Below are 21453 nucleotides of genomic sequence, written 5' to 3'. Positions count from 1 at the left end.
CTGCGCCACTCTGCTGTCAACCACCCCAGATGGGACTTGAACCCACAATCCCTGGCTTAGGAGGCCAGTGCCTTATCCATTAGGCCACTGGGGCCTCTCAAACACCTTTACTCATCAGTTCTTCCACCAAACAGTTGCTTCCTAGACAGAGCATAATGTGAGACATGCCATGTTGGCTTTGGGTAACACAATAATGGCCCCAAATGCAGTAGATATAGTGAGTAGAAGGGAAATTTTTAAAAGTGCAAAGAAAAAGATGTGAAACACGTAGAAACTAGATTGCCATGCTGATATGAAACTGGCATTGTACCCCAGATTGGACTCGAACCCTTTGGGTAGCACAATAATGACAATAAAAGCAGTTAGTATAGTAAGATGGAGGAAAGCATTTGAAAGAGCAGAGAAAAGAATGTGAAATATACAATAATTGCATTCCCAAGCTGATATGCATCTGGAATTGTATAGTAGGTGAATATGTACTTTCTGTATCTGGTTCACTTTACTAAGAGGTTGTAAAGGCCCTAAGTCAGCTTACAAAACACAGTTAGCAGAGGATGGCTTCGATCCATCGACCTCTGGGTTATGGGCCCAGCACGCTTCCGCTGCGCCACTCTGCTGTCAACCACCCCAGATGGGACTTGAACCCACAATCCCTGGCTTAGGAGGCCAGTGCCTTATCCATTAGGCCACTGGGGCATCTCAATCACCTTTACTCATCAGTTCTTCCACCAAACAGTTGCTTCCTATACAGAGCATAATGTGAGACATGCCATGTTGGCTTTGGGTAACACAATAATGGCCCCATATGCAGTAGATATAGTGAGTTCAATTCAATTCAACTTTATTTATATAGTGCCAATTCACAACAAAGTCATCTCAGGGCACTTTACAGAATAAAGTCAAGATTATAAAGATATATAAAGAGAACCCAACAATTCCCCCTGGAGCAAGCCATAGGCAACAGTGGAGAGGAAAAACTCCCTTTAACGGAAGAAACCTCCAGCAGAACCAGGCTCAGGGTGGACGGCCATCAGCCTCGACCGGTTGGGGTGAGTGGAAAGGGGAGAGGGAAAAGAACAGAGCAACAAAAAGCAACAACAAAACATTGGGCAGATTGGTAGGACCAGTAGCTTCACGCTGGAAGACACACAGCTTCAAAGCCGGGGGACACCTGCAGAAAGGGACAGAGAGAAGGGGACAGAGGATGACAAAGACAACTACGGGAGAGAACACACAGAGTTAATGACATACAGTGGTGACAATTGCGGGATGAGAGGAGAGGAGAGATGGTCAAGAGGAGGAAAGGAGCTCAGTGCATTGGGGGGTGGGTCCCCCAGCAGTCTAAGCCTATGGCAGCATAACTATAAATAACTATATGCTTTATTAAAAAGGAAGGTTTTAAGTCTAGACTTAAAAGTAGAGAGGCTGTCTGCTTCCCGAATCTGAACTGGGAGCTGGTTTCACAAGAGAGGAGCTTGATAGCTAAAGGCTCTACCTCCCATTCTACTTTTGGAAATTCTGGGAACCACAAGTAGGCCTGCATTCTGAGAGCAAAGTGGTCTACTGGGATGATATGGTGCTATGAGGTCTTCTAAATATGATGGAGCCTGACCATTCAGAGCTTTATATGTAAGAAGCAGGGTTTCAAATTCTATTCTACATTTAATTGGAAGCCAATGGAGAGAAGCTAGTGAAGGTGAAATATGATCTCTCTTGCTAGTTCCAGTCAGCACTCTTGCTGCAGCATTTTGGATTAATTGCAGGCTCTTTAGGGAGTTACTGGGGCATCCTGAAAGTAGGGAATTACAGTAGTCAAACCTAGAGGTAACAAATGCATGGACCAGTTTTTCGGCATCACTTTGAGACAGGATGCTCCTAATTTTGGCAATGTTCCGTAGGTGGAAGAAGGCTGTTCTAGAGATTTGTTTTATATGTGAGTTAAAGGACAGATCCTGATCAAACATAACTCCAAGGTTCCTTGCAGTAGTACTGGAGGCCAGGCTTATGCCATCTAGTGTAACAATATGGTTGGACATCATATCTCTGAGATTTTTGGGCCCAAATACTATGAATTCAGTTTTGTCTGAGTTTAAAAGTAAAAAATTGTGGGACATCCAGGCCTTTATGTCTTGTAGGCATGCTTGAAGCTTTATTAACTGATTATTTTCATCTGGTTCCATATATAAATATAGCTGGGTATCATCAGCATAACAGTGGAAGGGATATTTTTAAAAGTGCAAAGAAAAAGATGTGAAACACGTAGAAACTAGATTGCCATGCTGATATGAAACTGGCATTGTACCCCAGATTGGACTCGAACCCTTTGGGTAACACAATAATGACAATAAAAGCAGTTAGTATAGTAAGATGGAGGAAAGCGTTTGAAAGAGCAGAGAAAAGACTGTGAAATATACAAAAATTGCATTCCCAAGCTGATATGCATCTGGAATATTACAGTAGGTGAATATGTACTTTCTGTATCTGGATCACTTTACTTAAAGGTTGTAAAGGCCCTAAGTCAGCTTACAAAACACAGTTAGCAAAGGATGGTTTCAATCTATTGACCTCTGGGTTATGGGCCCAGCACGCTTCCGCTGCGCCACTCTGCTTTCAACCACGCCAGATTGGACTCGAACCCTTTGGGTAACACAATAATGACAATAAAAGCAGTTAGTATAGTAAGATGGAGGAAAGCATTTGAAAGAGCAGAGAAAAGAATGTGAAATATACAAAAATTGCATTCCCAAGCTGATATGCATCTGGAATATTACAGTAGGTGAATATGTACTTTCTGTATCTGGATCACTTTACTTAAAGGTTGTAAAGGCCCTAAGTCAGCTTACAAAACACAGTTAGCAAAGGATGGTTTCAATCTATTGACCTCTGGGTTATGGGCCCAGCACGCTTTTGCTGCGCCACTCTGCTGTCAACCACCCCAGATGGGACTCGAACCCACAATCCCTGGCTTAGGAGGCCAGTGCATTATCCATTAGGCCACTGGGGCATCACAAACACCTTTACTCCTCAGTTCTTCCAACTAACAGTTGCTTCCTATACAGAGCATAATGTGAGACATGCCATGTTGGCTTTGGGTAACACAGTAATGGCCCCAAATGCAGTAGATATAGTGAGTAGAAGGGAAAAGATGTGAAATACGTAGAAACTAGATTGCCATGCTGAGATGAAACTGGCATTGTACACCAGATTGGACTCGAACCCTTTGGGTAACACAATAATGGCCCCAAATGCAGTAGATATAGTGAGTAGAAGGGAAATTTTTAAAAGTGCAAAGAAAAAGATGTGAAACACATAGAAACTAGTTTCCAATGCTGATATGAAACTGGCATTGTACCCCAGATTGGACTCGAACCCTTTGGGTAACACAATAATGACAATAAAAGCAGTTAGTATAGTAAGATGGAGGAAACCATTTAAAAGAGCAGAGAAAGGAATTTGAAATATACAAAAATTGCATTCCCAAGCTGATATGCATCTGGAATTGTACAGGAGGTGAATATTTACTTTCTGTATCTGGTTCAGTTTACTAAAAGGTTGCAAAGGCCCTAAGTCAGCTTACAAAACACAGTTAGCAGAGGATGGTTTCGAACCATCGACCTCTGGGTTATGGGTCCAGCACGCTTCCGCTGTACCACTCTGCTGTCAACCACCCCAGATAGGACTTGAACCCACAATCCCTGGCTTAGGAGGCCAGTGCCTTATCCAATAGGCCACTGGGGCATCTCAAACACCTTTACTCATCAGTTCTTCCACCAAACAGTTGCTTCCTATACAGAGCATAATGTGAGACATGCCATGTTGGCTTTGGGTAACACAATAATGGCCCCAAATGCAGTAGATATAGTGAGTAGAAGGGAAATTTTTAAAAGTGCAAAGAAAAAGATGTGAAACACATAGAAACTAGTTTCCAATGCTGATATAAAACTGGCATTGTACCCCAGATTGGACTCGAACCCTTTGGGTAACACAATAATGACAATAAAAGCAGTTAGTATAGTAAGATGGAGGAAACCATTTAAAAGAGCAGAGAAAGGAATTTGAAATATACAAAAATTGCATTCCCAAGCTGATATGCATCTGGAATTGTACAGTAGGTGAATATGTACTTTCTGTATCTGGTTCACTTTACTAAAAGGTTGTAAAGGGCCTAAGTCAGCTTACAAAACACAGTTAGCAGAGGATAGTTTCGAACCATCGACCTTTGGGTTATGGGCCCAGCACGCTTCCGCTGAGCCACTCTGCTGTCAACCACCCCAGATGGGACTCGAACCCTTTGGGTAACACAATAATGACAATAAAAGCAGTTAGTATAGTAAGATGGAGGAAAGCATTTGAAAGAGCAGAGAAAAGAATGTGAAATATACAAAAATTGCATTCCCAAGCTCATATGCATCTGGAATTGTACAGTAGGTGAATATGTACTTTCTGTATCTGGTTCACTTTACTAAAAGGTTGTAAAGGCCCTAAGTCAGCTTACAAAACACAGTTAGCAGAGGATGGTTTCGATCCATCGACTTCTGGGTTATGGGCCCAGCACGCTTCCGCTGCGCCACTCTGCTTTGAACCACACCAGATTGGACTCGAACCCTTTGGGTAATACAACTGCTCATACTGAACCAAAACCCAAAACTTTTAAATGTGGATTATTAAACATCAGATCTCTCTCTTCTAAATCTTTGTTAGTAAATGACTTGATAAATGATCATCAAATTGGTTCATTTTGTCTCACTGAAACGTGGTTGCAGCAGGAAGAATATGTCAGTTTAAATGAGTCAACCCCCCAAAGTCATATTAATTATCATGTTCCTAGATGCACAGGCCGAGGTGGAGGAGTAGCAGCAATATTTCACTCTAGCTTATCAATAATTCCTAGACCTAAACATAGTTATACCTCATTTGAGAGTCTTACTCTTAGCCTTTCACACCCAAACTGGAAAACTCAAAAACCACTATTATTTGTTATCGTGTACCGTCCTCCAGTCCCTTATTCAGAGTTTTTGATTGAATTTTCTGATTTTCTATCTGATTTAGTGCTTAGTACAGATAAAGTCATTATAGTGGGTGACTTTAACATTCATGTAGATGCTGACAGTAACTGTCTGAGCACTGCGTTTAATTCATTATTAGATTCAATTGGTTTTTCCCAAAATGTAAATAAACCCACTCATTGTTTTAGTCACACGTTAGACCTTGTCCTTACATATGGCATTGAAACTGATAATTTAATAGTATTTCCTCATAATTCTCTTCTGTCTGACCATTTTCTAATAACATTTGAATTTACAATAACGGACTATACAGCAGTTAGGAAAAAATTCCACTACAGCAGATGTTTATCTGAAAATGCTGTGAATACATTTAAAGAAATTATTTCTTCATCTTTTTCACCACCATGTGTCAATACTATGGTGAGTAGCCATCTTACTCCTGTGCAAATTGATTATTTAGTTGACGATTCTGCCGCCTCACTGCGTAGGATACTAGATACAGTTGCCCCTTTGAAATAGAAGGCAGTGAATCAGAGGAGCCGACCTCCATGGTACAATTCACAAATGCACAGCTTAAAGCAGGCAACACGAAAGTTAGAGAGGAAGTGGCGTTCCACTAATTTAGAAGAATCCCGGTTAGCCTGGAAAAACAGTTTAAAAACATACAAAAAAGCTCTCCGTGATGCCAGAACAGCATATTATTCCGCATTAATAGAGGAAAACAAGAACAACCCCCGGTTTCTGTTCAGCACTGTAGCCAGGCTGACTAAGAGCCATAGTTCTGTTGAGCCTAGTATTCCCTTAACTTTGAGCAGCAATGACTTTATGACTTTCTTTACTAGTAAAATTGTAGCCATTAGGGAAAAGATTCACCAGATCCTCCCTACAAATATTACGGCTAGATCTTCATGTACAACAGCTATAGAATCCTCAATAAGGCCCCAATCCATCTTAGACTGCTTTTCACCCATAGATCTCACTGAGCTAAGTTCAACTACCGCCTCCTCAAAACTAACAACATGTCTTTTAGACCCTGTTCCAACCAAATTGCTTAAAGATGTTCTACCTTTAATAGACACTTTCATATTAGATTTGATTAACCTATCTTTAGAAACTGGCTATGTACCAAAGGCCTATAAAGTTGCTGTAATCAAACCATTACTTAAAAAACCTTGTCTTGATCCAGGGGATTTAGCCAACTATAGACCAATATCAAATCTCCCGTTTATTTCTAAAATCCTTGAAAAAGTAGTTGCAAAACAATTATGTGATCACCTTTACAGGAATAATTTGTATGAAGACTTTCAGTCAGGATTTAGAGCTCATCACAGTACAGAAACAGCACTGGTAAAAGTCTCCAATGATCTTCTCCTGGCTTCAGATAATGGACTTGTGTCTGTACTCGTCTTACTAGACCTTAGTGCCGCATTTGACACCATTGACCACAACATTTTATTACAGAGACTAGAACATGGATTTGGGATTAAAGGAACCACATTACATTGGTTTAAATCTTATCTGTCAGACAGATTCCAACTTGTTCATGTTAATGATGACTCTTCTTTATGCACCAAAGTCAGCTATGGAGTTCCACAGGGCTCTGTGTTAGGACCAATACTTTTTAATCTCTACATGTCACCTTTAGGCAAAATCATTAGGAAACATTCCATAAACTTCCACTGATATGCAGATGATACCCAGCTCTATTTATCTGTGAAACCAGAAGATACTAACCAATTAGTCAAATTTGAAGCATGTCTAAAAGACATAAAGAACTGGATGTCCTACAATTTCCTACTTCTAAATTCAGACAAAACTGAAATCATCCTCTTTGGGCCTAAAAACATGAGAAATATGCTGTCTAACAATATAGTTACTCTAGATGACATAACTTTGGCCTCTAGTACTACGGTGAGGAACCTTGGAGTTATCTTTGACCAAGATTTGGCGTTTACGTCACATAAAAGACAAATGTCTAGAACAGCCTTCTTCCACCTACGGAACATTGCTAAAATTAGAAGCATCCTGTCTCAAAGTGATGCCGAAAAACTGGTCCATGCATTTGTTACTTCTAGGTTGGACTACTGTAATTCCCTACTTCTGGGGTGTCCTAATAACTCTCTAAAAAGCCTTCAATTAATCCAAAATGCTGCAGCAAGAGTGCTGACTGGATTAGGAAAGAGAGATCATATTTCACCTTCACTAGCTTCTCTTCATTGGCTTCCCATAAAATCTAGAATAGAGTTCAAAACCCTCCTCCTTACATACAAAGCTCTTAATGGTCAAGCTCCATCATATTTAAAAGATCTCATAGTCCTGTATCGCCCAATTAGACCACTTCGATCCCAAAATACTGGCCTACTTGTGGTTCCCAGAGTTTGCAAAAGTAGAATGGGAGGCAGAGCCTTTAGCTATCAAGCTCCTCTCCTGTGGAACCAGCTTCCAATCCAAATTCGGGGAGCAGACACCCTCTCTACTTTTAAGACTAGGCTTAAAACTTTCCTTTTTGATAAAGCTTATAGTTAAAAATCCTCACTCAACGCCAGTGCCTTATCCATTAGGCCACTGGGGCATCTCAAACACCTTTACTCATCAGTTCTTCCACCAAACAGTTGCTTCCTAGACAGAGCATAATGTGAGACATGCCATGTTGGCTTTGGGTAACACAATAATGGCCCCAAATGCAGTAGATATAGTGAGTAGAAGGGAAATTTTTAAAAGTGCAAAGAAAAAGATGTGAAACACGTAGAAACTAGATTGCCATGCTGATATGAAACTGGCATTGTACCCCAGATTGGACTCGAACCCTTTGGGTAGCACAATAATGACAATAAAAGCAGTTAGTATAGTAAGATGGAGGAAAGCATTTGAAAGAGCAGAGAAAAGAATGTGAAATATACAATAATTGCATTCCCAAGCGGATATGCATCTGGAATTGTACAGTAGGTGAATATGTACTTTCTGTATCTGGTTCACTTTACTAAGAGGTTGTAAAGGCCCTAAGTCAGCTTACAAAACACAGTTAGCAGAGGATGGTTTCGATCCATCGACCTCTGGGTTTTGGGCCCAGCACGCTTCCGCTGCGCCACTCTGCTTTCAACCACACCAGATTGGAGTCGAACCCTTTGGGTAACACAATAATGACAATAAAAGCAGTTAGTATAGTAAGATGGAGGAAAGCATTTGAAAGAGCAGAGAAAAGAATGTGAAATATACAAAAATTGCATTCCCAAGCTGATATGCATCTGGAATTGTACAGTAGGCGAATATGTATTTTCTGTATCTGGTTCACTTTACTAAAAGGTTGTAAAGGCCCTAAGTCAGCTTACAAAACACAGTTAGCAGAGGATGGTTTCGATCCATCGACCTCTGGGTTATGGGCCCAGCACGCTTCCGCTGCGCCACTCTGCTTTCAACCACGCCAGATTGGACTCGAACCCTTTGGGTAACACAATAATGACAATAAAAGCAGTTAGTATAGTAAGATGGAGGAAAGCATTTGAAAGAGCAGAGAAAAGAATGTGAAATATACAAAAATTGCATTCCCAAGCTGATATGCATCTGGAATATTACAGTAGGTGAATATGTACTTTCTGTATCTGGATCACTTTACTTAAAGGTTGTAAGGGCCCTAAGTCAGCTTACAAAACACAGTTAGCAAAGGATGGTTTCAATCTATTGACGTCTGGGTTATGGGCCCAGCACGCTTCTGCTGCGCCACTCTGCTGTCAACCACCCCAGATGGGACTCGAACCCACAATCCCTGGCTTAGGAGGCCAGTGCATTATCCATTAGGCCACTGGGGAATCACAAACACCTTTACTCCTCAGTTCTTCCAACTAACAGTTGCTTCCTATATAGAGCATAATGTGAGACATGCCATGTTGGCTTTGGGTAACACAGTAATGGCCCCAAATGCAGTAGATATAGTGAGTAGAAGGGGAAAGATGTGAAATACGTAGAAAATAGATTGCCATGCTGAGATGAAACTGGCATTGTACACCAGATTGGACTCGAACCCTTTGGGTAACACAATAATGACAATAAAAGCAGTTAGTATAGTAAGATGGACGAAAGCATTTGAAAGAGCAGAGAAAGGAATTTGAAATATACAAAAATTGCATTCCCAAGCTGATATGCATCTGGAATTGTACAGTAGATGAATATGTACTGTCCTTATCTGGTTCATTTTACTAAGACATTGTAAAGGCTCTAAATCACTTTACAAAACACAGTTAGCAGAGGATGGATTCAATCCATCGACCTCTGGGTTATGGGCCCAGCACACTTCTGCTGCGCCAATCTGCTTTCAACCAAACCAGATTGGACTCGAACCCTTTGGGTAACACAATAATGACAATAAAAGCAGTTAGTATAGTAAGATTGAGGAAAGCATTTGAAAGAGCAGAGAAAAGAATGTGAAATATACAAAAATTGCATTCCCAAGCTGATATGCATCTGGAATTGTACAGTAGGTGAATATGTACATTCTGTATCTGGTTCACTTTACTAAAAAGTTGCAAAGGCCCTAAGTCAGCTTACAAAACACAGTTAGCAGAGGATGGTTTCGATCCATCGACCTCTGGGTTATGGGCCCAGCACGCTTCCGCTGCGCCACTCTGCTGTCAACCACCCCAGATGGGACTTGAACCCACAATCCCTGGCTTAGGAGGCCAGTGCCTTATCCATTAGGCCACTGGGGCCTCTCAAACACCTTTACTCATCAGTTCTTCCACCAAACAGTTGCTTCCTAGACAGAGCATAATGTGAGACATGCCATGTTGGCTTTGGGTAACACAATAATGGCCCCAAATGCAGTAGATATAGTGAGTAGAAGGGAAATTTTTAAAAGTGCAAAGAAAAAGATGTGAAACACGTAGAAACTAGATTGCCATGCTGATATGAAACTGGCATTGTACCCCAGATTGGACTCGAACCCTTTGGGTAACACAATAATGACAATAAAAGCAGTTAGTATAGTAAGATGGAGGAAAGCATTTGAAAGAGCAGAGAAAAGAATGTGAAATATACAATAATTGCATTCCCAAGCTGATATGCATCTGGAATTGTATAGTAGGTGAATATGTACTTTCTGTATCTGGTTCACTTTACTAAGAGGTTGTAAAGGCCCTAAGTCAGCTTACAAAACACAGTTAGCAGAGGATGGTTTCGATCCATCGACCTCTGGGTTATGGGCCCAGCACGCTTCCGCTGCGCCACTCTGCTGTCAACCACCCCAGATGGGACTTGAACCGACAATCCCTGGCTTAGGAGGCCAGTGCCTTATCCGTTAGGCCACTGGGGCCTCTCAAACACCTTTACTCATCAGTTCTTCCACCAAACAGTTGCTTCCTAGACAGAGCATAATGTGAGACATGCCATGTTGGCTTTGGGTAACACAATAATGGCCCCAAATGCAGTAGATATAGTGAGTAGAAGGGAAATTTTTAAAAGTGCAAAGAAAAAGATGTGAAACACGTAGAAACTAGATTGCCATGCTGATATGAAACTGGCATTGTACCCCAGATTGGACTCGAACCCTTTGGGTAGCACAATAATGACAATAAAAGCAGTTAGTATAGTAAGATGGAGGAAAGCATTTGAAAGAGCAGAGAAAAGAATGTGAAATATACAATAATTGCATTCCCAAGCTGATATGCATCTGGAATTGTATAGTAGGTGAATATGTACTTTCTGTATCTGGTTCACTTTACTAAGAGGTTGTAAAGGCCCTAAGTCAGCTTACAAAACACAGTTAGCAGAGGATGGTTCCGATCCATCGACCTCTGGGTTATGGGCCCAGCACGCTTCCGCTGCGCCACTCTGCTGTCAACCACCCCAGATGGGACTTGAACCCACAATCCCTGGCTTAGGAGGCCAGTGCCTTATCCATTAGGCCACTGGGGCATCTCAATCACCTTTACTCATCAGTTCTTCCACCAAACAGTTGCTTCCTATACAGAGCATAATGTGAGACATGCCATGTTGGCTTTGGGTAACACAATAATGGCCCCATATGCAGTAGATATAGTGAGTTCAATTCAATTCAACTTTATTTATATAGTGCCAATTCACAACAAAGTCATCTCAGGGCACTTTACAGAATAAAGTAAAGATTATAAAGATATATAAAGAGAACCCAACAATTCCCCCTGGAGCAAGCCATAGGCAACAGTGGAGAGGAAAAACTCCCTTTAACGGAAGAAACCTCCAGCAGAACCAGGCTCAGGGTGGACGGCCATTTGCCTCGACCGGTTGGGGTGAGTGGAAAGGGGAGAGGGAAAAGAACAGAGCAACAAAAAGCAACAACAAAACATTGGGCAGATTGGTAGGACCAGTAGCTTCACGCTGGAAGACACACAGCTTCAAAGCCGGGGGACACCTGCAGAAAGGGACAGAGAGAAGGGGACAGAGGATGACAAAGACAACTACGGGAGAGAACACACAGAGTTAATGACATGCAGTGGTGACAATTGCGGGATGAGAGGAGAGGAGAGATGGTCAAGAGGAGGAAAGGAGCTCAGTGCATTGGGGGGTGGGTCCCCCAGCAGTCTAAGCCTATGGCAGCATAACTATAAATAACTATATGCTTTATTAAAAAGGAAGGTTTTAAGCCTAGACTTAAAAGTAGAGAGGCTGTCTGCTTCCCGAATCTGAACTGGGAGCTGGTTTCACAAGAGAGGAGCTTGATAGCTAAAGGCTCTACCTCCCATTCTACTTTTGGAAATTCTGGGAACCACAAGTAGGCCTGCATTCTGAGAGCAAAGTGGTCTACTGGGATGATATGGTGCTATGAGGTCTTCTAAATATGATGGAGCCTGACCATTCAGAGCTTTATATGTAAGAAGCAGGGTTTCAAATTCTATTCTACATTTAATTGGAAGCCAATGGAGAGAAGCTAGTGAAGGTGAAATATGATCTCTCTTGCTAGTTCCAGTCAGCACTCTTGCTGCAGCATTTTGGATTAATTGCAGGCTCTTTAGGGAGTTACTGGGGCATCCTGAAAGTAGGGAATTACAGTAGTCAAACCTAGAGGTAACAAATGCATGGACCAGTTTTTCGGCATCACTTTGAGACAGGATGCTCCTAATTTTGGCAATGTTCCGTAGGTGGAAGAAGGCTGTTCTAGAGATTTGTTTTATATGTGAGTTAAAGGACAGATCCTGATCAAACATAACTCCAAGGTTCCTTGCAGTAGTACTGGAGGCCAGGCTTATGCCATCTAGTGTAACAATATGGTTGGACATCATATCTCTGAGATTTTTGGGCCCAAATACTATGAATTCAGTTTTGTCTGAGTTTAAAAGTAAAAAATTGTGGGACATCCAGGCCTTTATGTCTTGTAGGCATGCTTGAAGCTTTATTAACTGATTATTTTCATCTGGTTCCATATATAAATATAGCTGGGTATCATCAGCATAACAGTGGAAGGGATATTTTTAAAAGTGCAAAGAAAAAGATGTGAAACACGTAGAAACTAGATTGCCATGCTGATATGAAACTGGCATTGTACCCCAGATTGGACTCGAACCCTTTGGGTAACAAAATAATGACAATAAAAGCAGTTAGTATAGTAAGATGGAGGAAAGCATTTGAAAGAGCAGAGAAAAGAATGTGAAATTTACAAAAATTGCATTCCCAAGCTGATATGCATCTGGAATATTACAGTAGGTGAATATGTACTTTCTGTATCTGGATCACTTTACTTAAAGGTTGTAAAGGCCCTAAGTCAGCTTACAAAACACAGTTAGCAAAGGATGGTTTCAATCTATTGACCTCTGGGTTATGGGCCCAGCACGCTTCCGCTGCGCCACTCTGCTTTCAACCACGCCAGATTGGACTCGAACCCTTTGGGTAACACAATAATGACAATAAAAGCAGTTAGTATAGTAAGATGGAGGAAAGCATTTGAAAGAGCAGAGAAAAGAATGTGAAATATACAAAAATTGCATTCCCAAGCTGATATGCATCTGGAATATTACAGTAGGTGAATATGTACTTTCTGTATCTGGATCACTTTACTTAAAGGTTGTAAAGGCCCTAAGTCAGCTTACAAAACACAGTTAGCAAAGGATGGTTTCAATCTATTGACCTCTGGGTTATGGGCCCAGCACGCTTTTGCTGCGCCACTCTGCTGTCAACCACCCCAGATGGGACTCGAACCCACAATCCCTGGCTTAGGAGGCCAGTGCATTATCCATTAGGCCACTGGGGCATCACAAACACCTTTACTCCTCAGTTCTTCCAACTAACAGTTGCTTCCTATACAGAGCATAATGTGAGACATGCCATGTTGGCTTTGGGTAACACAGTAATGGCCCCAAATGCAGTAGATATAGTGAGTAGAAGGGAAAAGATGTGAAATACGTAGAAACTAGATTGCCATGCTGAGATGAAACTGGCATTGTACACCAGATTGGACTCGAACCCTTTGGGTAACACAATAATGGCCCCAAATGCAGTAGATATAGTGAGTAGAAGGGAAATTTTTAAAAGTGCAAAGAAAAAGATGTGAAACACATAGAAACTAGTTTCCAATGCTGATATGAAACTGGCATTGTACCCCAGATTGGACTCGAACCCTTTGGGTAACACAATAATGACAATAAAAGCAGTTAGTATAGTAAGATGGAGGAAACCATTTAAAAGAGCAGAGAAAGGAATTTGAAATATACAAAAATTGCATTCCCAAGCTGATATGCATCTGGAATTGTACAGGAGGTGAATATTTACTTTCTGTATCTGGTTCAGTTTACTAAAAGGTTGCAAAGGCCCTAAGTCAGCTTACAAAACACAGTTAGCAGAGGATGGTTTCGAACCATCGACCTCTGGGTTATGGGTCCAGCACGCTTCCGCTGTACCACTCTGCTGTCAACCACCCCAGATAGGACTTGAACCCACAATCCCTGGCTTAGGAGGCCAGTGCCTTATCCAATAGGCCACTGGGGCATCTCAAACACCTTTACTCATCAGTTCTTCCACCAAACAGTTGCTTCCTATACAGAGCATAATGTGAGACATGCCATGTTGGCTTTGGGTAACACAATAATGGCCCCAAATGCAGTAGATATAGTGAGTAGAAGGGAAATTTTTAAAAGTGCAAAGAAAAAGATGTGAAACACATAGAAACTAGTTTCCAATGCTGATATAAAACTGGCATTGTACCCCAGATTGGACTCGAACCCTTTGGGTAACACAATAATGACAATAAAAGCAGTTAGTATAGTAAGATGGAGGAAACCATTTAAAAGAGCAGAGAAAGGAATTTGAAATATACAAAAATTGCATTCCCAAGCTGATATGCATCTGGAATTGTACAGTAGGTGAATATGTACTTTCTGTATCTGGTTCACTTTACTAAAAGGTTGTAAAGGGCCTAAGTCAGCTTACAAAACACAGTTAGCAGAGGATAGTTTCGAACCATCGACCTTTGGGTTATGGGCCCAGCACGCTTCCGCTGAGCCACTCTGCTGTCAACCACCCCAGATGGGACTCGAACCCTTTGGGTAACACAATAATGACAATAAAAGCAGTTAGTATAGTAAGATGGAGGAAAGCATTTGAAAGAGCAGAGAAAAGAATGTGAAATATACAAAAATTGCATTCCCAAGCTCATATGCATCTGGAATTGTACAGTAGGTGAATATGTACTTTCTGTATCTGGTTCACTTTACTAAAAGGTTGTAAAGGCCCTAAGTCAGCTTACAAAACACAGTTAGCAGAGGATGGTTTCGATCCATCGACTTCTGGGTTATGGGCCCAGCACGCTTCCGCTGCGCCACTCTGCTTTGAACCACACCAGATTGGACTCGAACCCTTTGGGTAATACAACTGCTCATACTGAACCAAAACCCAAAACTTTTAAATGTGGATTATTAAACATCAGATCTCTCTCTTCTAAATCTTTGTTAGTAAATGACTTGATAAATGATCATCAAATTGGTTCATTTTGTCTCACTGAAACGTGGTTGCAGCAGGAAGAATATGTCAGTTTAAATGAGTCAACCCCCCAAAGTCATATTAATTATCATGTTCCTAGATGCACAGGCCGAGGTGGAGGAGTAGCAGCAATATTTCACTCTAGCTTATCAATAATTCCTAGACCTAAACATAGTTATACCTCATTTGAGAGTCTTACTCTTAGCCTTTCACACCCAAACTGGAAAACTCAAAAACCACTATTATTTGTTATCGTGTACCGTCCTCCAGTCCCTTATTCAGAGTTTTTGATTGAATTTTCTGATTTTCTATCTGATTTAGTGCTTAGTACAGATAAAGTCATTATAGTGGGTGACTTTAACATTCATGTAGATGCTGACAGTAACTGTCTGAGCACTGCGTTTAATTCATTATTAGATTCAATTGGTTTTTCCCAAAATGTAAATAAACCCACTCATTGTTTTAGTCACACGTTAGACCTTGTCCTTACATATGGCATTGAAACTGATAATTTAATAGTATTTCCTCATAATTCTCTTCTGTCTGACCATTTTCTAATAACATTTGAATTTACAATAACGGACTATACAGCAGTTAGGAAAAAATTCCACTACAGCAGATGTTTATCTGAAAATGCTGTGAATACATTTAAAGAAATTATTTCTTCATCTTTTTCACCACCATGTGTCAATACTATGGTGAGTAGCCATCTTACTCCTGTGCAAATTGATTATTTAGTTGACGATTCTGCCGCCTCACTGCGTAGGATACTAGATACAGTTGCCCCTTTGAAATAGAAGGCAGTGAATCAGAGGAGCCGACCTCCATGGTACAATTCACAAATGCACAGCTTAAAGCAGGCAACACGAAAGTTAGAGAGGAAGTGGCGTTCCACTAATTTAGAAGAATCCCGGTTAGCCTGGAAAAACAGTTTAAAAACATACAAAAAAGCTCTCCGTGATGCCAGAACAGCATATTATTCCGCATTAATAGAGGAAAACAAGAACAACCCCCGGTTTCTGTTCAGCACTGTAGCCAGGCTGACTAAGAGCCATAGTTCTGTTGAGCCTAGTATTCCCTTAACTTTGAGCAGCAATGACTTTATGACTTTCTTTACTAGTAAAATTGTAGCCATTAGGGAAAAGATTCACCAGATCCTCCCTACAAATATTACGGCTAGATCTTCATGTACAACAGCTATAGAATCCTCAATAAGGCCCCAATCCATCTTAGACTGCTTTTCACCCATAGATCTCACTGAGCTAAGTTCAACTACCGCCTCCTCAAAACTAACAACATGTCTTTTAGACCCTGTTCCAACCAAATTGCTTAAAGATGTTCTACCTTTAATAGACACTTTCATATTAGATTTGATTAACCTATCTTTAGAAACTGGCTATGTACCAAAGGCCTATAAAGTTGCTGTAATCAAACCATTACTTAAAAAACCTTGTCTTGATCCAGGGGATTTAGCCAACTATAGACCAATATCAAATCTCCCGTTTATTTCTAAAATCCTTGAAAAAGTAGTTGCAAAACAATTATGTGATCACCTTTACAGGAATAATTTGTATGAAGACTTTCAGTCAGGATTTAGAGCTCATCACAGTACAGAAACAGCACTGGTAAAAGTCTCCAATGATCTTCTCCTGGCTTCAGATAATGGACTTGTGTCTGTACTCGTCTTACTAGACCTTAGTGCCGCATTTGACACCATTGACCACAACATTTTATTACAGAGACTAGAACATGGATTTGGGATTAAAGGAACCACATTACATTGGTTTAAATCTTATCTGTCAGACAGATTCCAACTTGTTCATGTTAATGATGACTCTTCTTTATGCACCAAAGTCAGCTATGGAGTTCCACAGGGCTCTGTGTTAGGACCAATACTTTTTAATCTCTACATGTCACCTTTAGGCAAAATCATTAGGAAACATTCCATAAACTTCCACTGATATGCAGATGATACCCAGCTCTATTTATCTGTGAAACCAGAAGATACTAACCAATTAGTCAAATTTGAAGCATGTCTAAAAGACATAAAGAACTGGATGTCCTACAATTTCCTACTTCTAAATTCAGACAAAACTGAAATCATCCTCTTTGGGCCTAAAAACATGAGAAATATGCTGTCTAACAATATAGTTACTCTAGATGACATAACTTTGGCCTCTAGTACTACGGTGAGGAACCTTGGAGTTATCTTTGACCAAGATTTGGCGTTTACGTCACATAAAAGACAAATGTCTAGAACAGCCTTCTTCCACCTACGGAACATTGCTAAAATTAGAAGCATCCTGTCTCAAAGTGATGCCGAAAAACTGGTCCATGCATTTGTTACTTCTAGGTTGGACTACTGTAATTCCCTACTTCTGGGGTGTCCTAATAACTCTCTAAAAAGCCTTCAATTAATCCAAAATGCTGCAGCAAGAGTGCTGACTGGATTAGGAAAGAGAGATCATATTTCACCTTCACTAGCTTCTCTTCATTGGCTTCCCATAAAATCTAGAATAGAGTTCAAAACCCTCCTCCTTACATACAAAGCTCTTAATGGTCAAGCTCCATCATATTTAAAAGATCTCATAGTCCTGTATCGCCCAATTAGACCACTTCGATCCCAAAATACTGGCCTACTTGTGGTTCCCAGAGTTTGCAAAAGTAGAATGGGAGGCAGAGCCTTTAGCTATCAAGCTCCTCTCCTGTGGAACCAGCTTCCAATCCAAATTCGGGGAGCAGACACCCTCTCTACTTTTAAGACTAGGCTTAAAACTTTCCTTTTTGATAAAGCTTATAGTTAAAAATCCTCACTCAACGCCAGTGCCTTATCCATTAGGCCACTGGGGCATCTCAAACACCTTTACTCATCAGTTCTTCCACCAAACAGTTGCTTCCTAGACAGAGCATAATGTGAGACATGCCATGTTGGCTTTGGGTAACACAATAATGGCCCCAAATGCAGTAGATATAGTGAGTAGAAGGGAAATTTTTAAAAGTGCAAAGAAAAAGATGTGAAACACGTAGAAACTAGATTGCCATGCTGATATGAAACTGGCATTGTACCCCAGATTGGACTCGAACCCTTTGGGTAGCACAATAATGACAATAAAAGCAGTTAGTATAGTAAGATGGAGGAAAGCATTTGAAAGAGCAGAGAAAAGAATGTGAAATATACAATAATTGCATTCCCAAGCGGATATGCATCTGGAATTGTACAGTAGGTGAATATGTACTTTCTGTATCTGGTTCACTTTACTAAGAGGTTGTAAAGGCCCTAAGTCAGCTTACAAAACACAGTTAGCAGAGGATGGTTTCGATCCATCGACCTCTGGGTTTTGGGCCCAGCACGCTTCCGCTGCGCCACTCTGCTTTCAACCACACCAGATTGGAGTCGAACCCTTTGGGTAACACAATAATGACAATAAAAGCAGTTAGTATAGTAAGATGGAGGAAAGCATTTGAAAGAGCAGAGAAAAGAATGTGAAATATACAAAAATTGCATTCCCAAGCTGATATGCATCTGGAATTGTACAGTAGGCGAATATGTATTTTCTGTATCTGGTTCACTTTACTAAAAGGTTGTAAAGGCCCTAAGTCAGCTTACAAAACACAGTTAGCAGAGGATGGTTTCGATCCATCGACCTCTGGGTTATGGGCCCAGCACGCTTCCGCTGCGCCACTCTGCTTTCAACCACGCCAGATTGGACTCGAACCCTTTGGGTAACACAATAATGACAATAAAAGCAGTTAGTATAGTAAGATGGAGGAAAGCATTTGAAAGAGCAGAGAAAAGAATGTGAAATATACAAAAATTGCATTCCCAAGCTGATATGCATCTGGAATATTACAGTAGGTGAATATGTACTTTCTGTATCTGGATCACTTTACTTAAAGGTTGTAAGGGCCCTAAGTCAGCTTACAAAACACAGTTAGCAAAGGATGGTTTCAATCTATTGACGTCTGGGTTATGGGCCCAGCACGCTTCTGCTGCGCCACTCTGCTGTCAACCACCCCAGATGGGACTCGAACCCACAATCCCTGGCTTAGGAGGCCAGTGCATTATCCATTAGGCCACTGGGGAATCACAAACACCTTTACTCCTCAGTTCTTCCAACTAACAGTTGCTTCCTATATAGAGCATAATGTGAGACATGCCATGTTGGCTTTGGGTAACACAGTAATGGCCCCAAATGCAGTAGATATAGTGAGTAGAAGGGGAAAGATGTGAAATACGTAGAAAATAGATTGCCATGCTGAGATGAAACTGGCATTGTACACCAGATTGGACTCGAACCCTTTGGGTAACACAATAATGACAATAAAAGCAGTTAGTATAGTAAGATGGACGAAAGCATTTGAAAGAGCAGAGAAAGGAATTTGAAATATACAAAAATTGCATTCCCAAGCTGATATGCATCTGGAATTGTACAGTAGATGAATATGTACTGTCCTTATCTGGTTCATTTTACTAAGACATTGTAAAGGCTCTAAATCACTTTACAAAACACAGTTAGCAGAGGATGGATTCAATCCATCGACCTCTGGGTTATGGGCCCAGCACACTTCTGCTGCGCCAATCTGCTTTCAACCAAACCAGATTGGACTCGAACCCTTTGGGTAACACAATAATGACAATAAAAGCAGTTAGTATAGTAAGATTGAGGAAAGCATTTGAAAGAGCAGAGAAAAGAATGTGAAATATACAAAAATTGCATTCCCAAGCTGATATGCATCTGGAATTGTACAGTAGGTGAATATGTACATTCTGTATCTGGTTCACTTTACTAAAAAGTTGCAAAGGCCCTAAGTCAGCTTACAAAACACAGTTAGCAGAGGATGGTTTCGATCCATCGACCTCTGGGTTATGGGCCCAGCACGCTTCCGCTGCGCCACTCTGCTGTCAACCACCCCAGATGGGACTTGAACCCACAATCCCTGGCTTAGGAGGCCAGTGCCTTATCCATTAGGCCACTGGGGCCTCTCAAACACCTTTACTCATCAGTTCTTCCACCAAACAGTTGCTTCCTAGACAGAGCATAATGTGAGACATGCCATGTTGGCTTTGGGTAACACAATAATGGCCCCAAATGCAGTAGATATAGTGAGTAGAAGGGAAATTTTTAAAAGTGCAAAGAAAAAGATGTGAAACACGTAGAAACTAGATTGCCATGCTGATATGAAACTGGCATTGTACCCCAGATTGGACTCGAACCCTTTGGGTAACACAATAATGACAATAAAAGCAGTTAGTATAGTAAGATGGAGGAAAGCATTTGAAAGAGCAGAGAAAAGAATGTGAAATATACAATAATTGCATTCCCAAGCTGATATGCATCTGGAATTGTATAGTAGGTGAATATGTACTTTCTGTATCTGGTTCACTTTACTAAGAGGTTGTAAAGGCCCTAAGTCAGCTTACAAAACACAGTTAGCAGAGGATGGTTTCGATCCATCGACCTCTGGGTTATGGGCCCAGCACGCTTCCGCTGCGCCACTCTGCTGTCAACCACCCCAGATGGGACTTGAACCGACAATCCCTGGCTTAGGAGGCCAGTGCCTTATCCGTTAGGCCACTGGGGCCTCTCAAACACCTTTACTCATCAGTTCTTCCACCAAACAGTTGCTTCCTAGACAGAGCATAATGTGAGACATGCCATGTTGGCTTTGGGTAACACAATAATGGCCCCAAATGCAGTAGATATAGTGAGTAGAAGGGAAATTTTTAAAAGTGCAAAGAAAAAGATGTGAAACACGTAGAAACTAGATTGCCATGCTGATATGAAACTGGCATTGTACCCCAGATTGGACTCGAACCCTTTGGGTAGCACAATAATGACAATAAAAGCAGTTAGTATAGTAAGATGGAGGAAAGCATTTGAAAGAGCAGAGAAAAGAATGTGAAATATACAATAATTGCATTCCCAAGCTGATATGCATCTGGAATTGTATAGTAGGTGAATATGTACTTTCTGTATCTGGTTCACTTTACTAAGAGGTTGTAAAGGCCCTAAGTCAGCTTACAAAACACAGTTAGCAGAGGATGGTTCCGATCCATCGACCTCTGGGTTATGGGCCCAGCACGCTTCCGCTGCGCCACTCTGCTGTCAACCACCCCAGATGGGACTTGAACCCACAATCCCTGGCTTAGGAGGCCAGTGCCTTATCCATTAGGCCACTGGGGCATCTCAATCACCTTTACTCATCAGTTCTTCCACCAAACAGTTGCTTCCTATACAGAGCATAATGTGAGACATGCCATGTTGGCTTTGGGTAACACAATAATGGCCCCATATGCAGTAGATATAGTGAGTTCAATTCAATTCAACTTTATTTATATAGTGCCAATTCACAACAAAGTCATCTCAGGGCACTTTACAGAATAAAGTAAAGATTATAAAGATATATAAAGAGAACCCAACAATTCCCCCTGGAGCAAGCCATAGGCAACAGTGGAGAGGAAAAACTCCCTTTAACGGAAGAAACCTCCAGCAGAACCAGGCTCAGG

At 41.1% G+C, this 21453-nt stretch overlaps 8 non-coding genes across 8 annotated transcripts; all 8 read right to left on the bottom strand.

Moving 5' to 3' along the window:
* Nucleotides 1–21: 21 nt before the first annotated feature.
* trnar-ccu (transfer RNA arginine (anticodon CCU)) lies at nucleotides 22–94 on the bottom strand. Its single transcript has one exon. It is a non-coding gene; the product is annotated as a tRNA-Arg (tRNA).
* Nucleotides 95–623: 529 nt separating this feature from the next.
* trnar-ccu (transfer RNA arginine (anticodon CCU)) lies at nucleotides 624–696 on the bottom strand. Its single transcript has one exon. It is a non-coding gene; the product is annotated as a tRNA-Arg (tRNA).
* Nucleotides 697–8029: 7333 nt separating this feature from the next.
* trnal-caa (transfer RNA leucine (anticodon CAA)) lies at nucleotides 8030–8101 on the bottom strand. The gene has a single exon. It is a non-coding gene; the product is annotated as a tRNA-Leu (tRNA).
* Nucleotides 8102–9636: 1535 nt separating this feature from the next.
* Nucleotides 9637–9709, bottom strand: trnar-ccu (transfer RNA arginine (anticodon CCU)). The gene has a single exon. It is a non-coding gene; the product is annotated as a tRNA-Arg (tRNA).
* Nucleotides 9710–10840: 1131 nt separating this feature from the next.
* Nucleotides 10841–10913, bottom strand: trnar-ccu (transfer RNA arginine (anticodon CCU)). Its single transcript has one exon. It is a non-coding gene; the product is annotated as a tRNA-Arg (tRNA).
* Nucleotides 10914–18246: 7333 nt separating this feature from the next.
* On the bottom strand, nucleotides 18247–18318 carry trnal-caa (transfer RNA leucine (anticodon CAA)). Its single transcript has one exon. It is a non-coding gene; the product is annotated as a tRNA-Leu (tRNA).
* A 1535-nt stretch (nucleotides 18319–19853) lies between these two features.
* Nucleotides 19854–19926, bottom strand: trnar-ccu (transfer RNA arginine (anticodon CCU)). The gene has a single exon. It is a non-coding gene; the product is annotated as a tRNA-Arg (tRNA).
* A 1131-nt stretch (nucleotides 19927–21057) lies between these two features.
* trnar-ccu (transfer RNA arginine (anticodon CCU)) lies at nucleotides 21058–21130 on the bottom strand. The gene has a single exon. It is a non-coding gene; the product is annotated as a tRNA-Arg (tRNA).
* Nucleotides 21131–21453: the final 323 nt, after the last annotated feature.

This window comes from Channa argus, unplaced genomic scaffold, assembly GCF_033026475.1.
Source record: "Channa argus isolate prfri unplaced genomic scaffold, Channa argus male v1.0 Contig013, whole genome shotgun sequence".
Lineage (NCBI taxonomy): Eukaryota > Metazoa > Chordata > Actinopteri > Anabantiformes > Channidae > Channa > Channa argus.
The sequence above is the reverse complement of the archived record's forward strand: the minus strand, read 5'-3'. Positions and strand labels throughout refer to the sequence as shown.